This window comes from Lichenostomus cassidix, chromosome 3, assembly GCF_008360975.1.
Source record: "Lichenostomus cassidix isolate B80296 chromosome 3, HeHo_3.0, whole genome shotgun sequence".
In the NCBI taxonomy this organism is placed as follows: Eukaryota; Metazoa; Chordata; class Aves; order Passeriformes; family Meliphagidae; genus Lichenostomus; species Lichenostomus cassidix.
Genome location: NC_139483.1, coordinates 9,656,600 through 9,671,459, shown reverse-complemented (window position 1 = coordinate 9,671,459; position 14,860 = coordinate 9,656,600). Strand labels below are relative to the sequence as shown.

The window sequence follows — 14,860 nt, the reverse complement described above, 5'->3', positions numbered from 1 at the left end:
AACCACCAGAAGTCACCCACAGTTCAAGCTAAAGCAAAATATCTCACCATTTCTAGAAGACATGCTAAATACCAAAGATGCTTATTAAAGATTACCTGAAACATAACTAAAAGATAAAAATGCACAAGGGACTCCTTCCAGGACCTCAACAGCTAAAAAATGGCTTGTCATTAATCCAATATATTGACTCTGTCCTTAAAAGTTTAGCTTTCCCCATCTATTATTTCACAGCTCTTTTTGTTAAATCAGCAGGATTTCACCCTGTAACAGGGAAACCATGGAACGAGCAAAGTACACAGCACCTTTGTAAGACAATGTGAGCCAGCCTGCACTAACACAAGCTTTCACTTTTTTTTTCAACCAACTAATTCCTCAGGCTGAAATTTCCATGCTTGTCCCTGGTGCCCCAGGACAGACATCCCTGTTGAAGCAGGGGAGCCAAGGTTAGCTCGGAGCAGAAATGTTCCGAAAAACAGAAAAGCAGTTTCAGAGAATGAGGTTAAAGCTGCAGGAGCTGTTCTGCTAACCCAAGCTCTTTCTGAACACCTATTTCCACCTTGGGCTTTCAGAGGAGGAAGCTGATGACTGTCAGGGGAGTGACAAGGCCAGAGTCAGAGGAGAGCTGTGACTTGTCCCCATGGCAAGCCATCTGCATTTGGGGCACACTCCAACATGAAACCTCTTCACACAGCTTCAGAGAGGAGGCTGTGTCAGCCTGGCCTTTCTGACAGCCTAACAAAATATATATATTTGTATTCATGAACTAACACATATTTTAGTGCATTCTGCATATCCCAACAGTATCCCAAATCTCATGTTCTCACACTGAGGGTGTACCTTCCCTGCAAAGGTAGCATGAGTGATGACCATCCAGATTAGCTCTGCTGGGATGAAAGCAACTGAAAAAGCAGCTATGTATGAGTTATCCACACTTCTCATCAGCCCTGCTTAGCTACATGTGGTGCTATGATCCAGCAGATTCCCTAATTCCTGAGACTGTGCTGCTTCCCCAGCAAACTGCATAGTGGTGACTGTGGAAAAGCAAAAGCACTTGAATAGCTTAAAGAGTAATGCCACCACCCTCCCCTTAAATTGTCTCTTTCATACGGCCATCTCAAAACAATCTCCTCAAACAGGGCAATGGGCAAGAAAAACAGTAGTGACTCCAAAGAAAGAACAGGACAGCTGCATCCCCACTGCAAAGCACCACGGGTAGACTATAAGGCCAGGATAAGTCAACATCTGACTTTCATGTTATTACATTTTGTACTGGTTTCTTTTGCCCTCCCCAGTTGTAGCCATATGAACAGCAGATTCGGGGGACAAAAAAAAAAAAAAAAGCCTTAATTCAACTTCACATCTTTAAACACAAGAATGCTCTGAAAATATTACCCCAAAATGTCCCATTACTGAATAATGTCTTGTTACTTAAAATAATTCACAAGTGTAAACGTTTTGTCAAAAACCGGAAAGCAATTCATCTCATTTTAGACAAACTGAAAAATAACACTTCACTTTCATTCAGGTACCGAATAAATGATTACATGAAACATCTGTGATGTACCCACTGTAGCAAATGCACTTCCTCTCATGTGGAAACCCAACCTCCCAATGCTGAACACTAATTTGAAATCAGAAGGCAGCTGCTGTGCGGGAGGAACAGACCTTCCTACAGCTATTTAGGTCATTATGCACCAAGTTCTTCCACACCAGAGGTGTCAGAATCATTCAGAAAAAATTATCAAAGCAGTAAAAATATATGTCAGAAAAGGCCTTGTGGTTAGTTGCCCACTTTATGACACAAGATCAGAGTGAAGTCTCTTTGTACTCTTTTTTTCCCAGGCATCAGCATTACAGTGTGCATTATTCCCCCTAGAAAACTGTGAAATACAAGCATCTTACAGAGCTCCACAGAGGTGCGTGCAGCTGAACACAGACCAAGGAGCCCCAGCAGGCACTCCTGCTATGAGTCTGTCAAAGGCTGCAGAGCACTGATGTGTGGAGGAAGAACTGCACCAGCCCCAGCAAAAACCCCAACACTGAGGTCCAGATGTGACAAAGGAGTCTGACAGACATTCATGGCAATTTGTGTCAACAGTAAGACTCCCTGTACAGCCCCTCCACCTGCCATCTTCAGCAGGGCTAGACTCCATTTGTTCATCAGAAAATAATTTCCTAAAAACATGAATTTTCATGGGAGTCATGTCTTTCCAAAGCCTTACCCAAGTCCTGAACAGCAAGTGGCCATGAGGGAGCCAAATAAAAATATTTCATAGTTTTGACATAAATCTGTGACCAGAGACTATCAAAAAGCAGGCCCAGTGCACCTCATATCAAATCCTGACACAGGATTCTACTCTTCTGTCACTCTACATGGCAGCTACTCAGCAAACAAGACCATCCAGACTTTAACTTGGCAAGCAACTCTGTGCCACCCATGTTTGTTGAGAGTCCTTGTCCAGCAGAGAGAGAGAGTCCAGAAGATCAAACAAAACTGATCACCTCTCATCACATCACTTCCTTTTCAGCCCTCAAATAGCTTCCACTGACAAAAAGAATAAATAATTCTATGGCATAAAAGCCAGTATGATTATGCTACACCTTGAATGCCAAAAACCAAAAAGGAAGATCTTACACTGCTGCTTACAGCAGCTGCATAAAACTCACAGAAACTATCCGACACACTGCAAAGTGCCAGATATCCTACTCCAACTCTAATAATCTATCCCTAACACACACCCACACACTTCCAAAATGGCCCCTTTTTTATTTAAGAACCAGATAGATAGAGAAAAATCTGGGATATTGAAGCTATTAAGTATGAGTATTTTGGAACATCTGATCAGTACATAGATAGGGATTTTTGACTATGAGGGAAATACATTAACAATTCTTTACCTTCCAAAGGGAATAGTCAGGTGTTTGTGTTTTTTTAATCTAGCACCTAGGTGAGGTGGGTACAAAAAGTTAAAAACAGGAAGGCAAATCTTAGATGTGCTGGTAAACATGATTTGGACTTAATCATATGAGTCCCCAGAAGTATGTATGTAAAACATTCACACTCATGCTCACCCTTTCTGCTCCATTCATAAAACAAAACAAGGAATAAACAAAGTGGAAAAAAAATTTTAAAAATTTAAAAAAAAAAAAAAAAAGAAAACTGTGAGCCTCACAGCTGGAAGGATAATATGATGTTCATGGCCCTTCTCTGTTCCTGAGACTCACAGCGCTTATTTCCCCCAAATTCTGGAGAAGGAAAGCAGAAGTGGCTTCCACACAGAGACGCTGCCCCAAAAGAAGAAATGATACCTACATGATTCCATTTCCCAACCTCTTCCTGCTCAAACTGCCAAAGGAAAGCCTGCAGTCTGCTTTCTCCACTCCTTCCACTGGCTCCTGACATCTTCCAGGCAAACAATATCCTTGTTCAGCCTTGGAAATGTGCACCCCCTTCTCCTCCCACTAAGTTTGTGCTTGTCAACAAGGCAAGATTCCTGCACAGATGCCAGACCCCCACTACAGAGAAAGATGGTGCTGTAGACAGAGGGACACTCAGGACAGATCCTGCTACTGGCAAAAAGGATGGGAGAGGTGGAGATCCTTCTTGTGCAACCTTCTCACCTCATGGGTGAGAATGCCCAGGCCATGTACAGTGACTTTTGCATGAACAGCCATAGATCTCCTGTGAATTTAGTCCATTTTAGGCCCTGTTTTCCTACCCCACAGAAGAACCAACGGATTTCAACAGAATCCAAAGGATTTCAAGATCATCTGTCTGTACCACCGTTTGTCAGAGTCACACTGACTTTCAGGCCAAGGCACTACAACAATTAATGTACTGCAGTTGGGTTTTTTAGTAAGAGACCGTTTTCTTGCAGGGTTGCACAAGTCCACAGGACTTCTCATTCAGGACTTCATCAGGCAGCATACAGGTAAGACAATAAAGTCAATACACCACCTATGCTACAAACTCAAAAAAAAACAGAAAAAAGAAGTGCAAATCTGTTGTCAGATCAAAGTAATTACTTTGATGCACCTTAAAACAGCCATCTTATACTTTTTTACACTTGATTGTGATAACTCGATGTCGTATAACAAAAATCCTAAGTATGTAGAGAATATAAGAAAAGCAGAGAAGGAAAAGAGAGTCAGTAACATACTAAGGCCAAAAGTGACCAGTCAGAAAGTTCCTGCTGAGAGTGCAGAAGGTCGGTGTTTTACATGCACATATGTGTATCTCTCTCAACAGGACGTACCGCCTTTGAAAAATCACAGTAAGGAAATGCAAGGAATTACATTTGCCCATCACACAATTTTAGGATCACCTACAAACCCAGGAACATTCCGAAATGGCTTATGGAACCAACAAACCCTTTAGCACTCCACATCCCAGCCCATCCTGGCTGCCATGCGCCAGAGCAAAACACCACAGACCAGCTCCAGAACCAGCCGTACCTTACGGAGAACACGCCAGGAGTATCTCCCGGAGGCCGTCGTCATATCTCTTCCCGTGGCATGGTGGGGAAGGCTGCGGGGACCTGCGGGACAGTGACCGCATGAGGGAGGCCCGGCCTCCCGCCCGCCCGCGCCTCCCGCCGCCGCCGCCCGCCGGGGTTACCATGGAAATCGGGCAATCCAGGCCGCGGGTTTGCGGGAAAAGAGCGGAACCGGCCCGCGGGCAGCCCCCTCCGCCCACCTCCCCTCGCGTCCCCCCGCTCCGCCGCCCGGCCCAGGCCGCCCGGGCCGCCCACACAAAGGGCGCCCGGGGAAATTCAACTTTCCCGGCCGCTCCCCGGGGGAGCCCCGGCGGCGGGCGGGGCGGGAGGCGGCGGGGCGGGCGGCGGGCGAACCCCCGCGCCTACCTGCGGCGCCGGGCGGGATGCGCGGCCTAGCGCGGCTGCTCCGCCGCGACACGTCGGTGCCCCCGCGCAGGGCGGCGCAGGAAGGGCCCGGGCGGCGGCGGGAGGAGCCAGGCCCGCCTCTACACCGCCCGGGGGAGGAGCTGCGCCAGGCCGGCGGAAGGGGCCGCGCTGCCCGCGGCGCTGGGCTGTGGTGCCGTGCCGGGGGATGGCGGTTCCGGCGGCCTCGGGACGGAATGGGGGAGCCCTGGCCGCCGACCTTCCCGCCGGGGCTCCGCAGCAGGGTGTATGCAGATTGATATCTCAGGCTGTAGTTCCCAGTCAGGGCACAGAAGATGCTGAAATAGAGGGACGCGTTAGGTCCCGGTGTAGCATAGCAGCCTCGTGCCCGATCGTGCCTTAGACACGCTGAAGTTCTCGGCCGTGGCCCTTTGGCCGCAGACAAAACACAGGGAGACTGATTAATTAACAGCAGCACTTGCAGCTGTGTTTAACACCAAGCTCGTGGCTCTGGGCTGTGTGAAGGCAGGAGTGTGGCAATCCGTGGGTTACACGGGTTTGCCTGGGCTGCAGCTCCATAACCCATGTTTGTGTCTGGGGCCAGCTCCAGACTGGGCTGGAGATGTTGTTTTGCTCCTTGGTGGTCAAGGTTGGCGGAGGTTTGCTCGGTACAATTTGTTTTGCAGACTCAGCCAATAAACCCCAAGCGAATATCACCAGGATCAAGGGACTCCTTGATGAGTTCTGTGAGAGATGTGTCTGACCTGACCAGTGGTCACCCTTTAAAAAGATGAGTTTAAAGAGCGGAAAATGTGACACTACCAGAAAGGAAGACTAGTTTTAAATACTACTATTGCTTCATGACTGTGGGCTTCAATGTCAGTGGTCATCCATTATACATACCTTTCATAGGCATGCTTTAGAAAATAAAGATGTACCTTCTCATGCTTCCAAATTCCATCCTCGGCTTTCTACAGTTAATGTTGGTTCAGCACAACTCAAACAGACTTTATTGTAAGGTAGAACAGCAAAAGCAGTCAGAAACCACAACTATGTTAAATATTAAATGCTTGTTAGGAAGCCAATGGGAATTTCCCTCCAGCAACCTGCAAATGTCACTCACAATATTTTCACAGCATATTTTCCACTACCTGGCAGAAATCTCTTTGTGCCTTACAGCCTCTGCTGTGCTCAAACTGCAGACACAGATTTGACACACTCCTCATGGGCAAAACATTGTGGTTTGGGGTTTGTTTCTTCTTTTTTCCCCTTGGGGATCACATTAGTTGGAGTCTGTCTGTCTCCTAATCCCTAAAATATGACACAGCAGCAATAAAGTGAGCGAAGAGATCATGAACCTAATGTAAAACTGATTGCCGAGTATTGATCCAGACTGCAGAAAGACTGAGTTTGCAGAATTCAGTAATGTGTATAAAGGTAAGGAAATTGGAGTGGCTCTAGGAGGAAGATAGTGTTAGCCCTGTCCTCACTGGGGTTCTGCTTTATGTTACTTGCTGTTGACCAAGACAAATGGCCTCAGCTGTGTGGGTTGAGGATGGCATTCCTGCCTCAGCATTGCTGCCAGCTGGCTGGGGGTGTCTCCATGGTTCCTGCAACCACTTACAAGTGAGCTGGAAAGTTTAGATTTGTCCAAATCCGAGTTCATTGTTTGCTTTCAGTAGGCTGACCTTCTGGAATTGAGTATCTACATAACCCCTTTCCACTAGCAAAGAGACAGATGGGAGGGGATGGGAAGGAAGGGGAGAGGCAAAAGGAAAGGGAATCCCCAGCAGAGAAGAAGCTGTACATGATTATTAACTACAGATGCTGGTTTTGAGGGGAAAACCCTTCCCACAGGCTTAGTGGTAAACCAATTTTCCCCTTTCTAGCCCTATGGGTCAGCCTGAGGCTGAAGGTGAGTCCTGCAGCATGGGTACAATTTTCCATGCCTCCCTTGTATGAATCATGGGTTGATCCACTCACTGCTGAAACGTGTCCTGTCCTGGTCAGCAAACTGAGCCAGAGCCAAGTCCAGCTGTGCAGGACTGACCTTAGTGCTCAGCTGTTCACAACCCTGTCCTTGCAGCATCTTCACTGAGTCAGGGAGCAATCCTGCCGGGTTCCTCTCCGTAAATTGCTCAGAGCAGCCTTAAGAAAACATTTTGCACCAGTTGCTTAGCATGAAATGACGTTTACGTAGAGCTGGCTTACCCCTCAGATGACATGTGCCTGGGAAGCCCTGATCTGGCTGAAGACCTCAGGTCTGTGTTTCTCTTGCAGCAGAGAGGTACTTTCAAAGCCAGTGATTAATTGTGTCAGAGATGCAGGGGAAAGCCATACCCTCAAAGTGACGTTTGAGCCATGCACCCTCCCGTGACCTTTAATATTTTCCAGTTGCAATGAAAAGAGTCTTGTTATCTGCTCACGGAGGGAAAGTAACAAGCTGTTTGATTTTCTACCTTATGCTTCATTGACGTTATCTTCGGGCTAAATGTTGTTGCTGTTCTGCTGCCTTTTGTATGAACAGCAAAGCCCTCTGTTCCCCTTGGGAAAAATAAACTAGAGCTGCATCATCTTTGTGGATCAGAAGGAAAGGATGGCAGCCATGGGTTTGCCTCCTGCTGCTTGCTTTTCTGACTGTCACCTTTCTGCCGAACCCCGCGGTGGCAGTGACAACGCCAGTCCAGCCTGAGAAACCTCCTCACCTCCGGACGGTAGGACACTCAGCGGGTGATTTCTGGAGACATTGAGAGGAAAGGCTGGTTTAAAGCACAACAAAGTTCCCAAGGCACGTGGCGTGGCTGGGCTTGTGAACTGTGGTATTCACAGCCTGAAAGCTCTGTGGGTAAGAACAGCCGTCGCTTCACCGGCAGTGCTGGTGAGGTGAGGAAATTGTGAGTCAGTCAACCATAGTTCACTTGATCTGTTGTCAGTCCACCTCCTCAAGTACAGCTTATGTCCATAAAGTCTGCTTTTATGGGAGCATTTCAGTTATCTGTGCTTCCTACTGATTGCCAAGGGCCACGTCAGCTCTGCAGGGCGTGACTCGGTGCAGTGCCCAACACACACCCTTACCCTGGGCACACAGGACATAGTCCCACAAAGGCTCTCCCAGGGAAAAACTCCAATCCCAACTAACTTTAGCCAGGAAAATCTTTCTACTGCTACTTTTTCATTTATGTGAATTAAATTGGCATTCTTACAAAACAACAGAAACATGACAGGGTTTTTTCCTATGTTGATGCCAGCTCAGGAGTCTTCTGTAGAGTCTTCCTGGAAAAGAAATGGGAAACAGTGAGTTTTGTGCCGTAGAAAATAAACAGTAAAAAGAACAAAGTAGCTCAATGTTTTCTCAGATACAAGAGACCAAAAAAATAAGGAAATGCTTATTACTGGTCAGTGGCAGAACTAGCAGCCAACTATTGTAAAAGCTGGGTCATCTCTAGGAATATCTGGGCTCCTTTCTTGGGATATTACAGTGTTTCAGAAGGTCCTTGCTTACAGCACCCTGGTGCCACTAGCTTTCAGTTTTCCATAGAAAACCTTTGCTCAGCTCGTCAAAAATGAAGAAGGTACTGCAATCCATAGGGAATGTGAGCGAAAATAGTGATTAAATGTAATTAGAGGGGCAGGTCCTCCAGGAATCCTGAATGTAGTGGGTAATCTTGTCTCTAAAAGAGCAGCATTAAACAATGATAGGAACAACCAAACTTCGAGGAAAAACTCCTTGGAGGGAGCAAGGGATATAAAAGAAATATGTAAAGTAATGAACACTGCAGAGAAGGCAGATGGAGAGTTTCTGCTCTTCTTGACTTAAATGATGTGAAGGGATATTAAGACTGAATATTTCATGCCAGAAGCAGGGAAGATATTTCCAGGCCTTGTTTAAGTGGAGCATGATGCTCATTGCCACGAGAAACCTTTCAAGACAGGAGCTTAGGAACATGCAGAATGGGATGGCAATTTTATAGGGCAACATTACTGGCTCTCAAAATTAACACAGATGACAATTTTGAAGATTTTTATCATGTCAACCAAATGCTAACTATTGGAACTCAGGATCAGACCTATGTAGAGAAGACATGACTGGCCCACCTCAAGGGCCACCACCTGACATGGCTCTTTCTAGGACTGTTTCTTAATAGACTCCATCAAGACACTCTCATAACATAAGGACAACCCGTAAAACTGGGATGCCAAGTCTCTCCTGTTGCTCCTACACACTCTGGCATGTATTCCCTCATGTCTGCAAGGGTAGCTGAGCTCCTCCTGGCCCCAAGTCGTACTCAGCACCTTAGACATGCTGCACATGTGGCTGCATTTCACACAGTTCTTCTTGATTCTCTCAGTCTCCAGTAAAGAGGATGTGTAAAATTAAAAGCTCTGTCTCCTGTGTCTGGAGTGAGCCCATTTTATCAGCAGGTTTTTTCTGATGGAGTGCATTAATACCTGAGTCATCAGGGGCTCTGGCTTTCTTTATGTCAGCTTTCCAGGCTAGCTTTGTTATGTGCAGTGCTCTCTTTGAATCTGGCCACGGCCACCCCAACATTACAAAAGGAGGGATTCTAGTGGGATGCTTTCAGGAAAGTGTAATGGCAAACTGTGTGGCCCAAGCAGCACCTCAGGCAAGCAAAGAGCTCTTGTTTCTGAGATTACTTGTGAGTCAAAATGTGCAGTTTCAAAGCAAGTGATGGTTGGAAAAAGAAAAAAATGCAGAAAAAAACAACCAAGTTGGTGATGCCTACCGAGGGAGCAGGGCTGTGATCGATCTTAGTGACTTTTAAAGAGAAGAGTTTGATTCTAGATACCACAGGGTTCAGTACAGGTTTTATTTTAAATATCAGAGATAAAGGCCCTGAGTTATAGATGGTTTTGGACTTTGTTCTGCTCTAGGCTGCAAGACCTGTGGGTAGAAGGTACAACCAAGTTCACTCGTTGCTAGTGTAGGTATCACACACCTGCTGCTGAGAGGAAAACCACACACCTTTCTGCATTTTAAAATTCTGTGACTGAGAGGTTGTGGAATGACGTGGGTGCCAAGATTAAACTGAGGAAGCAGCACCCTCACTGCAGGCTGCCCCAGCCAGCAGCTTTCTGAATGGTGCTTCAGTCCTGTCTTTGACCTTGACTGGAAATCCCAGAAATTAAAGCAGATGGGGACCACAGAGATTTTTTTCCTCTAAGGGCATGCCAGGTAACAGCCATTATTAGGAGAGTGATCTGTGTAGAAAGCATCATCAGGTCTTTAGGTGCACAGTTTATCTTTCCTTGTTTTGCTTTGCTCCTACCCTGAGCTCATCGCAGCTTCAACACGACTGCTGGGATTTGATTTAGGTCAAATGTATTTCCAGCAACTGCTTTACATTACAGCAGATGGCAGCCTTTCCCCAGACTTCCAGAAGTGAGGAGTACCTGGATTTCAGACAATCGTGTCTATTCTTGTCCCCTGGTGTCTGCTAGTGGCCAGCAGAAGCCTCTGTAGGAACCCAGCAACTGATTCAAAGCAGCTAGAGATAGAAACAACACTGAAACCACCTTCTTGCATTTGCACAGTTTGGCTCCTCATCAGAGGGTGATCAGCTCTTGCACCACCTTTTTATTCATCTAGGATGATGTTTCCCTTCCAGCTTATATCAGAGTTCAACATCAAAGCAATTAAAAATCCACGCTAATTCATTTCTTCACCTTGACAACAACTCATAACAGAAAACACATCATACTTGGTGGGGAGTGTGTCAAAATCAAAGTGACATTTCTCAGTGCTTGACATGCTGTATTAAAAAGCACCTCTGTTCAGAGACCTACGCAGCTGGCTGAATAAACTGTGGTGTGGGTGAGGCCTCAAATTACTTCATCTGCTGGTGACTTTTCAAAAGAGACTCAGATATGCTCTGTGGATTCATCCAGCCCTGAAAAGTAAGGAGAAAAGTGATCAGTGCTCTTCTGTCTTGCCCCTTTTTGTTCCAGAGGAGGAATGCTTACTGGGACAAAGTTGACCACATCCAAGCTCTTTCTAATACCTCCTGGATCCTTGGAAGCATTTCTTTTTTCCACATAGCAACTCCCTTGTCCAAACTGTGTTTTTATACCTACCTGACTGGTATTAGTCAGGCCTAGGGGTCTGTTTCACAAGCACAAGAAAGATGCAAGTATGTCTTCTACTGGGAGGTTGCTCCTGATGGAAACACAAAAGAACACAGATTTACTTCTACATAGGCTCTGCTTTCAATTTCTACTTTTTATCCTGCTTCTGTTCTCACAAAACATGTTAATGGCATCCAGATGCTTATTAACACGCTTCATAGTAAGAACCAGAGACAGGAAATACAGGCCAGATGAGGAAGAGAAGAGCTTAAACAACAGTTAAGAGAGCTGAGAGGAACCCAGAGTCAGCATGGCCAAGAAAAATTTACTCTGGAGCCTTCAGAAATGAACCAAATGGTTGTCAGATGAGCAACACTATAAACGCCAGGGAACAGAAGAGGTCTCCCTGGACCAGAGAACCTATTAGCAATATTTAGGGGGACATCCAAATACACCATTCATTAATCTTAAAGACCCACATAAGCCTTAAAGCAACTGCTAGGGGCTTACAAAAAGAGGCCGTGTCTAATCAGCTCCATTCCTCTCTTTGATAAGGCAGCTGGCCTGGCAACTGGGAAAGGGAAGTCATGGATGTGCTGCATCTCCACTTGCATCATGCTGGGTGCTGCAGCCACCAAAGGAAATGGTCTAGACGGCATTGCTGAGAGGTGAACAGGCAGGGGAGTTGTTTATGCTCAAGGTGTGACATCCATCACATCCCCAGCTCTGTGTGTCCCATCAGCCACTGCCATGGCAACACGAGCTCCCAAAATCTGGCTGAAGAGGTGGAAGACTGGGTTTCTGTGCAGATAATACCATGTGGGATGGGATACACAGGGAGACAGAGTTACTTTCACACAGGAAAACACCATCAGTGAGGCAATGACCCCAATTCCCTATGCTATACTCAAGGTCTTGGAATTCAGGAGCATCTTTTCCATACAAGACATGCACACATCTCACCCCCAATTTGGCTTTTAATGAAAAAAATACTTAAAATACTCTTCCACCAATCTGTGCAGCCCACAGAGCCTGCTGCAAACTGCTGCTTCCAGCTGTCCCTCACAGGAGCCTTCTTGTCCTTTGAAAGCTGCCCTCTTCTTTCCCAGCTCTGTAGAGAATTCCTGCTAACGAGGAATCTTGAGGCCATTGCACTGCTGTTCTCCCATCTTCCTGGCTGCATTCATTATTAATACCTCCTCATTAAATTTTAATAAAATGAATATCAGAGGTTTAGGGCTTGCGAGGCACCTTTCCTCCCCTTTTCTCTTCCAGGTCTGTTTGTTGGACAAGTTCATTCAGTGTCACACAGGGGAAGGTGCTGATCAATACCTTTTGCAGGAAGCTGCTTTTTTGCTTTATTTCCAAACTCTGCAGAAGTGCCTGGAATACAAAAGCTTTTGCTTTGAGCTGTTTCTTTTTCTTTAAGAAAGCAAACCCCAATAAGTAGTTAGATATTTGGTCCCTATTTACTCTTCAGTTTACTTTAGTAGATACAAGTTTATGAGTTCTATAGCTGAATCATGGACCAGGCTGCCTGGAGATGTGGTGGAGTGTCCATTATTGCAGATTTTGAAAGACTAAGCAAGTTGAACACTTGCAAGAAGCATTTGGGTAGAAGTGACCCTGCCACAGGACAGATGAATGAAGGAGAGGAAGTTCCATGGATCTGTGGTTACATGATGAACAATGTATTTTTAAAACAGCTGATGCAAAGAGACTTGCAAAAAACTGTTTGATATAACCTGGGAACTCTTAGTGGTTGTTGTTTGTTTGGGGCGGGTTTTTTTTCTGTTTAAATAATAGGGGAATTCCAGATACACTGATTTTTTTGAGTATTGAGAGCAAAGGTGGGTTAAATATATTAAATATCCCCCAGCCTGGGGACTCCCATAGCTGATCTTCTCTTCCTTTGCTGTGCCCTGGGGAAGCCAACCTCTGACAAATCACTTTTATCCTTCTATTCTGTGAATGAGCCCCTAAATTACAGTCTGAAAGGTTGTTTGGGCCCAGCAGGTCCTAAGCCTCTTGCGTGATACTATTCAACCTATTTTTTGCTACAGAAGCATAAATAGAGCCTGGCTTTATTAACAATTAGCCTATAAACTTAAAAATATAACAAAATGCAGACACACATGGGCTATAAATATATTTATGCTGTTGTGAGGAACACTAATCCCAGGCCTCCACGGTATGAAAAACACTCCACTGTACAAATAAAGTGCATTTGGCAATATTGATGAAGAGACAGAGGGAGGGGTTGTTTGGGTTTTTTGTTGCTTTAGGGCTGGCAAGGTCTCCAGGCAAGCCCCACTTTTGCAGAGGCTCTCACTGTGCTCCAGTGACAGCTTTCCCTGGCAGGCAGCAGCCAGGAGCTGCCAAGGAGTTTGCCATAAGCATGATTCATCATTGCCCAAAGGTGCTTGAACACACCTTCTGCTGCTCCTGCTCCAGAACAGGTGGAGTGAGATTTCCAAGCGATAACAAGCGATGCTGGCAAAAAATGCTGAGTAACACTGAAAGTCCCTGGAGCAATGGTGGAGCTGAGGTCAGTCTTTGGTACTGCTGATCCTGCCTCTTCAGGAAAGCTGCTCTGGATCCACTTTTAATGTGAATAAGTGAAAAAGCATTAAACATCCATGCCTTGAGTGGTTATGTGCCACTTAAACACCTGCTGATTGTTTTAGCTCCCATGCAGAAGCAAAACAAGCTACATAAAACAGCTTTGCTGTGCAGAGCCTGAGCCCAGCTGGCCACTGTGACTACAGGCTGTGGGAAGGCCCAGATCACGGTGTTTATCCTCCAGCAGTGGTGAAAGGTGACACCATAGCTTCATCCTAAGGTGGGGCCCCTGGACATGTCCCCATTACAGAGCTACACTGCAGGGAAAGGCAAACTGGGTAAGAGAGAACAGTGACCTCTCAATCCATGGCAGTTTGAAGCCTTTCAGCCCCTTTGAGCTCACAACTCAGGTGATTGTCCAGGCAAAACTAAAATACATCACAGTCCTATGGAGACTGTGGAAGTTGCCAGCCCCTGTGCCAATGGGAAGCACAGGCCAGAGAGGGGAAAGGAGCCAATTAAAAAGCCAGGCTGCCTCCGTGTTGCTCAGGGCAAACTGAGCAGATGATGGCATCGCTGGAAGCTGCATTTGCTTTTAATTGTCCTCATTCCACTGAATAACTAATTCTCTCCTCCTCCCACACGACAGGGGAAAAAAAAAAAAAAAAAAAGCATGGGATTTTTGGAAAGGATGAGTTGACTCAATTCCTTTCATCCAGCACATGACAGCAAGCTGCAGTTTTTAGCTTTGCATCCAGGCAAGTTTAGAATATTGCTGCATGCATTTGTTTTGTTTCAAATCTTCTGGGATGAGCTAAAAATATTATTTTGGAGAGATGTTGATAGGGAAGCACTAAAGGCTTCATGTTCATCCAGCTCATAAACTGTAGTGAACCAATGGGAATGACACAGGTAGATCCCATTTGTAAGGTGGTTATATTAAAAAGTTATTTTACAGAGAGCTGGGAAGTAGGAGGTGCTTGGTATCTGAGCATGATCCAGGGAAAGCAGTGGATCCTTTCAGCCCAGAGACAGGCTTAACACAAGACTCAACCGTGGTGAGGTGTTTCCCAAGAGCCCATGAAAGCCACTGCTCTTCCTTCATTCTTGACCAGCTCGTTTTCCAGCATTTTCCAGGACAGACTGAAGAGAAATTCTATCTGGGCTGAAAACTAGATGACCAAAAACACAAATACATTTTGCAGGGCCTGGGTCCAGCCAACATGGTTCAATGCATTAAAAGTCACACATTTTAATAGAATCTCTCAAGGAAAGGCATAATCACAGCAAACACGACTAAGAAACTTTCAGATAAAACACTTGCAGAGAAAAGTGAATTTGATTTTTTTGGGGGG

At 45.8% G+C, this 14,860-nt stretch overlaps 1 protein-coding gene and 1 long non-coding RNA gene across 4 annotated transcripts in view; both read right to left on the bottom strand.

Moving 5' to 3' along the window:
- The window catches only part of VPS54 (VPS54 subunit of GARP complex), a 47,127-nt gene extending 42,120 nt beyond the window's left edge, over positions 1–5,007 (bottom strand). The window contains exons 1-2 of one of the 2 annotated variants that reach the window (XM_085054333.1): positions 4,863–5,007; positions 4,456–4,538 (exon numbers count right to left, since the gene is read on the bottom strand). The gene's annotated coding sequence lies outside the window, so the exon portion shown is untranslated. Of the gene's footprint in view, positions 1–4,455; positions 4,539–4,618; positions 4,640–4,862 lie in introns of those variants that run through there. The other variant, XM_085054334.1, reaches the window with a different exon arrangement.
- Positions 5,008–7,212: 2,205 nt separating this feature from the next.
- On the bottom strand, positions 7,213–12,705 carry LOC146439010 (uncharacterized). Of its 2 annotated transcripts, XR_014850635.1 has the most exons (4): positions 11,454–12,705; positions 10,953–11,034; positions 10,272–10,768; positions 7,213–8,132 (listed from the first exon to the last, which is right to left on the bottom strand). It is a non-coding gene; the product is annotated as an uncharacterized LOC146439010 (long non-coding RNA). The 2 variants fall into 2 exon arrangements; XR_014850634.1 differs by having other exon boundaries at positions 7,213–10,768.
- Positions 12,706–14,860: the final 2,155 nt, after the last annotated feature.